This window comes from Marmota flaviventris, chromosome 6 (assembly GCF_047511675.1).
Source record: "Marmota flaviventris isolate mMarFla1 chromosome 6, mMarFla1.hap1, whole genome shotgun sequence".
Lineage (NCBI taxonomy): Eukaryota > Metazoa > Chordata > Mammalia > Rodentia > Sciuridae > Marmota > Marmota flaviventris.
In genome coordinates, this window is record NC_092503.1 from 128,812,065 (window position 1) to 128,824,524 (window position 12,460).

The 12,460-nt window shown below is 37.5% G+C and overlaps 2 non-coding genes across 2 annotated transcripts; one reads left to right on the forward strand and one right to left on the reverse strand.

Moving 5' to 3' along the window:
- Window positions 1-8,869: 8,869 nt before the first annotated feature.
- Trnam-cau (transfer RNA methionine (anticodon CAU)) lies at window positions 8,870-8,942 on the reverse strand. Its single transcript has one exon. It is a non-coding gene; the product is annotated as a tRNA-Met (tRNA).
- A 3,389-nt stretch (window positions 8,943-12,331) lies between these two features.
- Window positions 12,332-12,405, forward strand: Trnat-ugu (transfer RNA threonine (anticodon UGU)). The gene has a single exon. It is a non-coding gene; the product is annotated as a tRNA-Thr (tRNA).
- Window positions 12,406-12,460: the final 55 nt, after the last annotated feature.

Here is a 12,460-nt window from a genome sequence, read left to right on the forward strand (position 1 = left end):
TTTGCATTAAAATGTTTTTGAGCGGCTACAATGTGTTCAGTTTAACATACCTAGCTGTATATATGATATCTCCGTATCTTACCAATCTCCAATTCTATAATTTATTTCATAAGGTACGATTGATCAACTTAAAAGGAAAACTAGAATGTTTGTGGGGCAACCTCATCTTGTTTTTTGTTTTGTTTTTAATTGCTAGAGACTAAACCCAGGGTTTCCCACATGCTAGGCAAGCACTCTGCCACTGAGTTATATGGCCAACTTTGTGTTTGCCATTTTGAAGAAGACAAGAAGAAGAACAGTTATTTGCCGATGTTAATCCTCTCAAGGAAAGAACCAGAAACCTTGCAAATGATGATTGACTGGAAGCTAAAATTTCCTAGACCCAAGTACTCCCAGATAGGACAACAAGCTGTGAGAAAAGAGCAGACAGAAGAATTGTGCCAAGTATTTAAAGCAATTTTAGCTTTGGGATTCACAGAATTTCTAATGCCTTTTGTTTTCCATTTGTTCATCCATTAACTCAACAAACATTGACTGCCTGTTTTTTATGTCCCATATATACTTCTGAAAGCAAGAAATATAGCAATTAAAAAAAGCTAAGAAAAGGGCTGGGGATGTGGCTCAAGTGGTAGCGCGCTCGCCTGGCATGCGTGAGGCCTGGTTTGATCCTCAGCACCACATACAAACAAAGATGTTGTGTCATACAAAGACAATATTAATATTAAATATTTAAAAAAAGCTAAGAAAAATCCCTGCTCTGATAGATTTTATATGTATGTGTACATAAGTACATATTAATATGTACAATAAGTAAACTTATTAGCTACTTACAAAATCTGTGGAGAAAAATAAGGCAAGGAAAGAATATGATGGTACATAGGATGGGACAGGTAATCAGAGAGCATAGCCTCTTGAAATCATTGCAAATTTTTAAATTATGTTTTTACTATAATGAAAAAAATGACTACTAAATTATTGTAAGTACCATAAATGGCAAGATAATTCTAAAATTATCCTTTACGCCTGGATCTTACCTCTGTTCATCTTGATTGAGAACTTGTTGAAGTAGATCCCACTGTCTATGCTTAAACCTCAGGTGGTCTACGTGATGACTGAGGCACCTGTAGCAGATTGCTTTTCTCATATGTGGAAGGAAAATAGTTATATACTTACCTAATAGAATTGATGGGGGATTTGAAGAGTAAATGTACATAAAATATTTGAGAAATATTTAAGATGCTTTTTTGGCTACAACATAATATTTTAATATGCAGTTTTCAACAGCAACAAACAATTGAGATGTGCAAAAAACAAAACAAAACAAAAAAAAAAACACCACACACACAAATAAAAAACAAACAAAAAACAAACCAGTGAATTATGATCCATCCTGCAGAAGGGGAAGATGCTGATTTGGTACATAAAAAAAGCAGTCTATAGCCAGGTGCAATGGTACACGCATGTAATCCCAGCACTTTGGGAGGCTTGAGGCAAGGAAGATCATGAGTTTAAAGCCAGCCTCAGCAGATTAGCAAGGCATTTAGCAATTCCCTGTCTCTAAATAAAATATAAAAAAGGACTGGCATGTGGCTCAGTGGTTAAGCACCCCTGGGTTCAATCTCCAGTACCAAAAACAAACAAACAAACAAACAAATAAAGCAGTCTTTAAAGTTCACTGCATTGTTGTTTATATCATTATTATCATTTACTAAATAATTGTTTGAGGCCAAATATTCAATCAAGTTTAAAACATTCTGAGGTATTATTCTAAATTTATGGATAAAACTTCCAAGGATGTTGTGAATTGAATTGTGTCCCTTAGAAAGTCTTAATTCCCAGTACCTGTAAATGTGATTGTACTTGGGAATAGACTCTTTGCAGAAGTAATCAAGGTTTTTCTTTCCTTTCCTTTTTGTGGTTGTTTTGTTTTTTGAGGTTCTGGGGATTAAACCCAAGGTTATGTACATGCTAGGTAAGTACTCTACCACCAAGCTATACCCTCAGCCCTTTTTATTTTATTTTAAGGTAGGCACTCCCTAATTTTCCCAGGCTGGCCTTGAACTTGTGATTATCCTGCCTCAGCCTCCCAGGGAGCTGATTTTTTAGGTGTGTAGCACCAAACCTGGAAGTAATCAACTTTTGATGAAGTACTACTGGTTTAGGAGAACCATCATCCAGTGACTGGTGATTTTATGAGTAAAGAGAAAGAGCCAGCTTGGTGGCACATGCTTGTTATCCTAGTGCCTCAGGAGGCTGAGGCAGGAGGATCCCAAGTTCAAGGCCAGCTTCAGCAATTTATTTAGACTCTGTCTCAAAATTTAAAAAGGGGGATGTAGCTCAGGAGCAAAGTGCCCCTGAGTTCAATCCCCAGTCAAAAAAAGGAGAGCAAGAGATTTAAACATAGATAACACAGACATAAAGGAGAAAGGTCATGTGAAAGTGACAGCTGAGATTCAATTATTGGCCTTAAGCCAAGGAACACCAAGAATTGCCAGGTAAGTAAAAATTATAGTAGGCCATTGTTCTTACATGGAACCCCAACACTCAAAAATCAAAACGGAGTTTATTTATGCTAAAGCTTCACTTTGTCAAGCTGATAATAAGCTTTTTAACCTCTGGGGAAATTAAGATTGGAAAGATAACAGCCAAATTTCCAAAACAGACCAGTTTCAGTGGGCATGATAATGATTCATTAATCCTTATGTAAAAGAAGTAACCTGAAATAACCTGATATTAGCTAATCAATTGTTATGTCTCCCTGTTCTTTCCTTACAAGGAAAGAAACTATGAAATGAGCAATCTGATTCTTGGTTTCTGTTTCTGCTTTCTTCAAGCTGTTTTCTGTCTGTAAAACCAAACTTTTCCACTCAGCTCATCAGAACACTATTCAATTTTAGGAAATGAAATGTTGCTTGATTCTAGAATAAAAAATAAAGCAAATTAGGTCTTGCCTATGACACATGAGGCCCTAGGTTTGATTCCCAGTACAGTAAAAATAAATAAATAAAGTCAATATGTACATTTTTAAGTATTAGTTAAAAATAAATTTAATTTTAAAACGGAAAAGAAAATGAAGCCAATTTAGATTTCATTTCCTTTTTATTATTATTATTATTATTATTATTATTATTATTATTATCAGGGATTGAACCCAGGGGCATGTTTAACAATGAGCCACATCCCAGTCTTCTTTATTTTTTATTTTGTGACAGGGTCTGGCTAAGTTGCTTAGGGCCTCCCTAAATTGCTGAGGCTGGCCTTGTAATCCTGTTCCTGTCTCAGCCTCCTGAGCCTATAAGATTACAGGTGAATGCCACTTTGCCCAGTCTCTCTCTCTCTCTCTCTTTTTTTTTTTAAAGAGAGAGAGAGAGAGAGAGAATTTTTTAATATTTATTTTTCAGTTTTTGGCGGACACAACATCTTTGTATGTGGTGCTGAGGATCCAACCCCGGCCACACGCATGCCAGGCGAGCGCGCTACCGCTCGAGCCACATCTTTTTCTTTTCTTTTCTTTCTTTCTTTCTTTTTTGTAGTAGGGATTAAATCTAAGTGTGCTCCACTGTACCAGACTAATCGTCAATCAAAATTATAATTTTGTCCTTTAAGATTACATAGAAAAAATTAGGCCCCAATGGTTTTCAAGTTTAATTCTACCAACTATTCAAGCAATAAATAATACCAATTTTATACACATTCTTTCAGAAAGTAAAAGAGAAAGGCATACATTTGAACTTACTTTATAAGTTTAGCATCACTCTAATATCAATTCCAGACTAAGCCATATAAGAAAGAAACTGAAGACCCATGTTCCTCACAAAAAATTTTTTAAAATCCTTAAAATAATCAGTAAATGAAATCCAGGATTTATCATTTGTAAGGTGATAATACATCATGGCTAGGCAGGATATTTCTTGGATTAAACTCCAAGAATCCAAGCTCAGTATAATGTTCAAAGCAAAGAGAAATTGGAAATTTAAAAAAGGTACTATATAAGATCCTCAAAACTATGAAATATTTAAGGATAAGTTTTAATGTATGTAAAAGACCTGCACATTGAAAAACTACAAAGTAAAATTAAAGAACACTTAAATAACAAGAGAAATACCATTACCCAGAACGTGACACCATCATCACCCCTAGGTGGGGATGACAGTAAACAGGTAACAGAGCCTATCACCAGATACTGTAGGCCCAGGGTGTCAACTCATTGCATGGTTTTGTTATGGGTAGCCACTCCAGAAAACACTATAAGTCTGAATTTCAAATCAAAAGAGAGCTTTGTTTACCTGGCCAGGGACTGTCTCCCACCACAAAGACTCAAGCTCTGTGGGAGGACAGCAGCTTCCTGGTCCATCCAAGGAGAATATGAGCACAAAATTCACAACCAGTGACTTGCTTATTGTCATATTAACTAGCCAATCATAGAAATTACAACATTAATAAGTGGGACCTGTGGGCTTTAGGCAGGACTGGACTTTTCCAGTCAGCAAGCAAGTGATAAACAGAAGCTAAAAAACATTAACTTTGCAGTTCAGTTGACCACAGTCCTGGGTTCAGGCAGGTGCTAGACAGTTACATCCTGAATTTGGGCAGGGGTCGCGGGGTGAGAATCTACTTCAAAGTCATGTAGACCCACAAGGCCATTCAAACCCAGGATGTAGCTCACCACGACCACCTCTGCATCCTGAGTAGGGTACAATTTGTGGGGTACAAAGTACAGAAAAACATTTTTTTTTTAAATAAGAAAACAGCTTTAGTTTCTACTTCCTAGAAATGGGTCATGAAGTTCTCTCTTCACAAGGACAGTAAGAAAGAAACTAAGATGGAGTTTCTATAGTCACATCTTTTTACTCAAATGACTACAGTGACACCCTACCCTCATAATCCCAGCAAGGTGGAAATTGTTGCAAGTAACTAATGAGTCTCTACCAGAGCAATTGCTTTACACACTCAGTACTAGTAACTTATTTGATGCCTTCTTAAAACTACAGTTGTCTTATGGCCTACACACACAGTTTCATCTGTCATTTTACTAAGTTTATTTCATCTGTCATTTTACTAAGTTTACTAAGTTTATCTATAAACCCTATGTCCTTTATCCTATGAAAGTCTACAAGATCAAGTTGCTATGTTAATCTAACCTTGTCTATATCTATATTAACCTACTTGCTTATATTTATTTATAACTATACTGACACACTGACTTGTTCTATGGTTTAAATCCTATGTCTATTGCTTATTGATTATCTATTTTATCTTGCCTTATACCTATAACCTACATCTATGACGTATTGATTATATTAATCAGTTCACACCATTACAGTTTGCAGGTACTGGGATCTCCAAGAAAGACATGACTCACACAGGTACTGGATGGAATAACACTTTACTCACAAAGAAAAGATACAAGAAGATCAGCTTCAATAGTATATGTAGGTGCCCTGTGGCCAGCAGGTCTTGCCCTGCAGCTAATAAAGGGAAGTGGGCCTTTTACACCCCTCTTGTGTATTAGGTAAAGAACCCAGCTTTTTTTCCAGTCCACAACAGGTACAGTAGTGATGTAGGCCAAGTATATACTTAAGCAGAATAAAGAAGCACACATTAAGATCAGTACGGGATTCTCCCAAACAAAGTGATAAGCCAACCATAAGGCTATGAGTGTTCCATACCTCAGTGTAAGAAAATGTTCCAGCTCTAAAGCATGCCTTTTTGCAACTGTGCAAGGGTCAAATAAGGTGCAGCATGTCTGCCTTTTCCCAAAGCCTTTTCTCCCCCCATGCTTGCTTGTCTGTTGAAATAGCAGATAAAGCACATCAAATCTGGTAGGACTGAGTACTGCCTATTCCCAATTTGAAGCTGGAACTGGGGTCCATGAGCAGCCTGTATGGGTGTGGTCTGCTCACAAATCTCTCCACCCCCCCCCACCTACCTCCACCCATGCTGAGGATCAAATCCTAGGACTTCACGCATCTATACAAGCACTCTACCACTGAGCCATGCCTAAAACTGTCCTTGTGATTTTGAGACAACATTGCATCAGTCACTAGGCAAACCAGACTCAGGATCCCTGGAGGAAGGTACTTAATCAGAAACTCCAAGTGTCTGGTTTATGTCAACTAAAGAGGTCAGAAAATGAGTTGAGGGTGTATTTTGGTATACCACTGATAACTATCCCATCTAAGCAAGGAATTGCTAACGTATATATTACTGAACCAGTTCCATCTTGCCTGCCACATAGTATGCCAATCACTGAGACGAGTTTTGCAAGAGAGCTCATTCACAACGGAGACAATCATGGAAATGGGAGACTGAAGTCTCAAATCTGCCTCCCCAAGGATAGCATGGTTTGGAGGTATTTGTGAGATAAAAAAGTGGGATGATTTGGAAAGATGGTGAAATAGTGGTCTGAGTTATTGAACTTTTTGAGTCTTCATGAGACATATGTGCAAGAACTGAGGGTGGAGTTTTCTGCCTCCTGACATCAAAAGATTATTCATCGGAAATTTTCACAGGACCAAAAGAAGATTAGGTGGTTTTGACAAAAATGGCTTTCAAGCCCCTGAAGAGTAACCTAGCACTCCATATGCTAGAAGTGTTTTCTACAACAAAGCTAGTAAGACAGTAATATAAGCTTGGCTATGTGACCAGGGGCACTCCACCACTAAGCTATATTTCTACATCCCTATATCCAGGGTCTGACTAAGTTGCTTGTGTTGTCCTTGAATTTATAATCCTCCTGTCTCAGGCACTCAAATTGCTAGGATTATAGGTGTGCATCACCATATCTGGCTAGAACTAGTAATATTTAAAGTCAACTAAAAGAAGTAACTAAGAGGGAGTCTGGGGGCTTTGAGTCAGAGCTGTAAAAAGTACAAATTGGTTAGTATAAATGAGACTAGGCCAACTATGTTTGCTGGCTGGTAATAATAAAAGTAGTAGTTCTTCTCTACTACTTAGATACAAAGTTTATTGGTGTTGGAGACTTAGGCAGGAATCAGAGTCAGTTATTGGCTGAGGTGTTATTTCTGGGCATGTGTTCTGTCCAGAATACTTTATGTGACAGTGTTAAAGTTTAACTTTGTTTCAGAAATACTTGCATATGTGGGAGTCATACAAAGCATGTAGAATGTGAAGGAATTTCTTTTGGGATTTTTAGGAAGTCCTTGAAATAGTACTTAACTCACACAAGCAGCTGTGAACTTTCCCCCTTCATTATTTCCAGGTCCTAATTTTGTCTGACATTAAAAATTTCATCTTGGTATCAGTGACTTTCACAACCTAAATGTAATAATCTCTCCATGTTAGAAGGTGGGGGTCCTTGTGAGAGTCAACACCTCAGTGTCAATCACAAACCATTCCTAGGGAGTACATTCCAGCAGGAAAAAAAGAATAGTTGGATATTATGAGGTTGCGATTCATCCCATATTACCAAATTGACTACCCCATCCTCCATCTCCCAGCTCAGTATTGCTCAGCACATGTTGTAGAGCTGGTTTTTTTTTTTTTTCATCTGCTGCAGTGTAGTATTTAAGGCACAAATGACTCTAGTTAAGTAGCGGTACTACTCAAATTGTCTTTCCTGATGAACTTTTTGTAATTGTTGCTTGAATCATCCATTCCAGCACTCTATCATCATCCCTCCCTTCCTGTGACATATAAAGTCCATTGTATGCTGTGATAATGCCCATTTTCTTGTAAAGAAACTGTAAAGAAGCTGCTTTGGTCTGAGTAGAATCCAGTTGAACAGCAGAAGTGTTTCTCCAAGACTGCAATGGTGGTCATTTTGCATCCACATTGTGTATAGGAATTTCTGTCCTAGAGTGGGAAAGTATCGATGGTCCTGAACAGAAGCAGGATCATATTTCCAAGAGTTTATTACCTTCACCTATAGGGCAATTATGACTTCATGGACAATTTTCTAGGGGATTTTACTCTTGAGGAAGCTGCATTTGAAATACAGCTCTCCTAATAACTCAAACAAACAGTGGTACAGGTTTATCTCTTGTCCCTGTCCCATTTATTCTCTCATTGGAACAGGCCAAGTACCTTGTAAGGAGGGTCTTCAGTCTGTTGGCTCGAACTGCGCCACCTGGTGGGAGATATCTGACTTTGCAATGCCCTGTCATAACCAGGCTGCATAAGATTCCCCAGAGGCAGAGAAAACAGAAGTAGAGGTCAGTTGATGCCTCCAAGAGCATGTGGCAACCTATAGAAGCTGAAAAAAGGGCAAGGAATGGACTTTCCCCCTAGAAACTTCAGAGGAAGGCAGCTCTGCCACACTTGATTTTAGGTCCATATGACTCATTTTCATACTTCTAACGTCCAGAAGTGTAAGATAATATATTTGTGTTATTTTGAGTTACTGGATTCGTAGTAATTTTCTAGTACAAATAGGTAACTAATACAGGTTTATAATATTAGATGGAGATTATGGCATTATATAATGCATCATAGTCAGTGTATTTAAAAAGTGTCTTGGCCAGGCCCCTTTTATCCTCGCTGCTCAGGATAATTAGCAATTTCGAGATAGCAATTTTGAGCCCAGTCTAACAAATTTAGCAAGGCCCCTGTCTTAAAACAAAAAATTAAAGTAAAAAGGGTTGGGGATGTAGCTCAGTGGTAGAACGCTCCTGGGTTCAATTCCCAGTACTGCAGGGAAAAACAAACAAAAAACTGTCTTACAAAAAACTGTCTTTCAAAGAAGTCAAATCCTTGAAGGACTGCAGCCTCATCAGTTATACTGAAATCTGGGTTTTGTGTTCTAAGTTTAGTGGGTTGAACTATTTTCCTCTGCCATGAGTGTTTTGTATCAACTTTAAAATATGCAGAAGTGACAGAAAGCGTTCTGAACCTGGAAAGGAAAACATACTGCCTTCTCTGAGGTTCGAACTCAGGACCTTCAGATTATGAGACTGACGCGCTGCCTGCTGCGCTAAGAAGGCACATGTTCTTTAGGGCTTTTGTAAATAAATTAATTCTCTTTCAAATTTATGTGCCATTTCTGAAAAGTTACTTTCATGATAGGGTACATAAAAATACATGCTACATTATTACATGTTCACTGAATATGTAATAATTATTGACCAAAATTTTCAGGATTTTGTCCTTCATTAAATAAACGTACAACACAGTGGGCTTTTCCTTTATACCTTAACCACCACTTACTGGTAGGAGATAACATTTCACTGAGTTCACACTGTCCCAAACAACATCTGTAAGCTTGTAACTAGAAGGTGACACACAGATATAAGAGGCCTGAACTGGATCCAGTTCATGAAGACCCCTCCAGCAGCAATGACAAACACAGAAAGCTGATGAGCTCTGGCCCTACACTTCCTTGCCTGCCAAGGTTCTTAGAATCCATGTCCCTAACCATGATACCTGAATGCCCTCTACAGGTCTAGAGCTTGAGAACAGATTAAATACAGATGAGGTAATGGGGAGGAGATGAGGTGAGATGATTGGAAACTGAGAAACAACATATCAGATTTCAAGATAGGGCCATCTGAAAAAGTGGAAAATGTCCTAAATTTGAAATTGTGGATGGACTGAAATATAAATATTCCATGTTCCATATATTAATTTAGGGGAAAAATTCTCTCTGTTTTATTGTGAATGTTACTTAATTTGACTTAAGTTAATTGCTTGTCTGTAGAATGAGATATCTCACAGTACACTTAAAAGACTGAACACTTGACACAAAAAACGTTGTCCGTGAAGACTATGTAGCACAAATAGTGATAGTAAACTTTACTGAGAGCTTATTATGAGCCAGATATACTTTTTAAAAATGTATATGTATTTACTAAAAAATGAAACTTATCAAATTTTTGTACAGATGAGGAAAGTGAAACTCAGCGAGTTTAACGCGGGATTTTGGGAATGAAGGACGTGAACACATTAAACAACTTCAACAACAAAGATCTGCTTGCACAATTGTGTTCTCTTCGAGGTTTTGCAAATAAGAAATCACACATAGGCACACAAATCGTGGCTCAAGTTCCAGGTGGATTGGGATGAGAACTCTTCTATTTTCAGTTTGCAGATATTGAAATTGATTTCCCTTCCCACGGAGGATTCCCAAACTGGGATGACAAATTGGAATGCTCTTTATCTCCGCGTCCTCGGAGTCCTGGTGCTGCGTCAGCCAGGCTGGTTTCTAACAATTTTGTCAAGGGCTGATTCTCTTTGAGTTTGAAGGACGCTAGGCTTTGGCTTCTCTTTTCCTCTGGGGTTTTAGAGTTCTGGAGGTAAACGGGGGTGTGTGGGTGTCTCAGTTGCAGGGCAAGGGTCCGGGTCGGGGACTTGATTGGTGGTTGGGATGGCTACAGAATCATTTGTGCAATATGTTCTAAATAATAATAATAATCAAGAGGACATACTTGTGTCTTTTAAATTATTAAGATGAATTCCAAAGGAGTTACTGTGTGCTGCTGTGGTGGAGAGGTCTGAGGGCCTCAGATTAAGGTTCCATTCCCAACATGATCTGAAATCAGGTTCACTTCTAGGAATTCTGCAGTTTTCAACTTAGAGTGCCATAAGGTGTTATATATTCTGTAATATGAGGCAGTCCTAGGAAATTTTTCTTCAAGACTTTATGTCGAAGGGAACAATTTTGTTGTGTGGGTGAGTTTTCAAAATGTTCTTAATAAATATAAGTAAAACATATGATTCAAAATTACCACAACTTTCATAATGAAAGTCTACCTTCTCTTCCACCCTGTTCCACTGGGCAAGGGATTCTGACTCCTGAGCAACCATATTAAGATTTTTCTACAATAAAGATATGTGTGTGTGTATCACAAAACAACAACAACAACTAAAACCTGTCCTCACATTTCTGGCAATTATAATACGAACTTCCACCATTTACTTTAAAATTTTGGTATCTATTTGTAATTTTAGTACCACAGGTGGTATATTGACTTAAACTTTCATTTTCTTAGATGGTTATCCAACATAATATTTTAAATAAATCATTCTATTTCTACTGATTCGAATTACCACCTTCATCATATACTCATATCTATATATTTATTCCACTTATATTTAGACTTTTTTATTTTGCTACATAGATTACAAATGGAGTATTACAAATGGAGTATTTTGTTTTCCAAGTTCTGGGTTTTTCCATTAGAATAAGTACTATATAGATGGCTCAACTAACAATGGCATGTTTACTCTGAATGTATTATTTATGAAAGGGTCTGTGTTGATATGAAGTTGAAGTGTGAGAATACAGTGTTTGTTGTGAATTTACAATTCTATTTATAAAGCCGCAAAATTAGCTTCAAAAGGTATTACCAGTCCCTATTAATGCTTTGAGTTTGAAGGATGCTAGGATGGACTGAAGTATAAATATTCCATGTTCATATATTAATTTAGGGAAAATTTCTTTCAGTTTTATTGTGAATGTTACTTAATTTGACTTAAGTTAATTGCTTGTCTGTATGCTTTTATAACATAGATATTTGTTATAAATTTATTACACTGACTGTTGACAACAGATTTTGTTGTCTCTGCTTTCAAAGGATCTTAGTTACAGGGCAACTCTCAACCTTATCATAGGCAACAGAAATAAAGTTGACTTCTGATCTTCTTCACCCTTGAACTTTTTAATTATAAATTTGTGTAGACACTTCTGAATTAATTGCTCTAATAATCCATTTTTTTTTTTTTGGAAACAAGATTGAGATTCCAGGGAACTCTCAAAAATTCCCTTTAATCTAAATGTATTCCCTTTCCTAACCAAGAGACATATGTAAACAGATCCCCAGATCTTATTAAATGCAGCCAGGGAAATAAGTTTAAACAGAATGATCCTGGTTCTGAGAATTAGTGCTGAGAACAGGTCTAAAGAAAAATAAACCCAGAAAGCAAATGCTGCATTGATGCTAGCTTTGGATAGGGGTTGCTGACCTCAGTTCTCCCCCTCCGAATCACTTCTGTTGAGCCTAAGTGCCTGTAAGGACTTGCATGTGCCCAACTTGGTCTCCCGGTGGAGTTCTTTCGTAAGGAATCCCCAGTTAGGACATTCGAATGAAGAATCCAAGTTTAGATAGATGAGATGCAGTAACAGGAAAGTTTGATTTTTAGAAGACTTTATCTCGTGTGGAAAAAGTGTGTATCCTTGGACTAATTGAAACGTTATTAGTAATATTTAAGTTACCAAAACCTTTCCTGCTTGTATTAGTTTTGTAGTGCATGTACTTAAGTAGAAGGTCTTCTTAGAGTTTATTCATTTTCTCATGATGGACTATAAGTCGCGAACTCGGTAGGAAGAATACTTAATGGAATGGATACATATAGTGAAAAGGAACTGATGCCTGAGGGCTCTATGGCTTAGTTGGTTAAAGCGCCTGTCTTGTAAACAGGAGATCCTGGGTTCGAATCCCAGTGGGGCCTCGGGCTTTTTTTCCTCCTTCCACAATAACTCGTGTTTCTACCTAAACTCTCCACA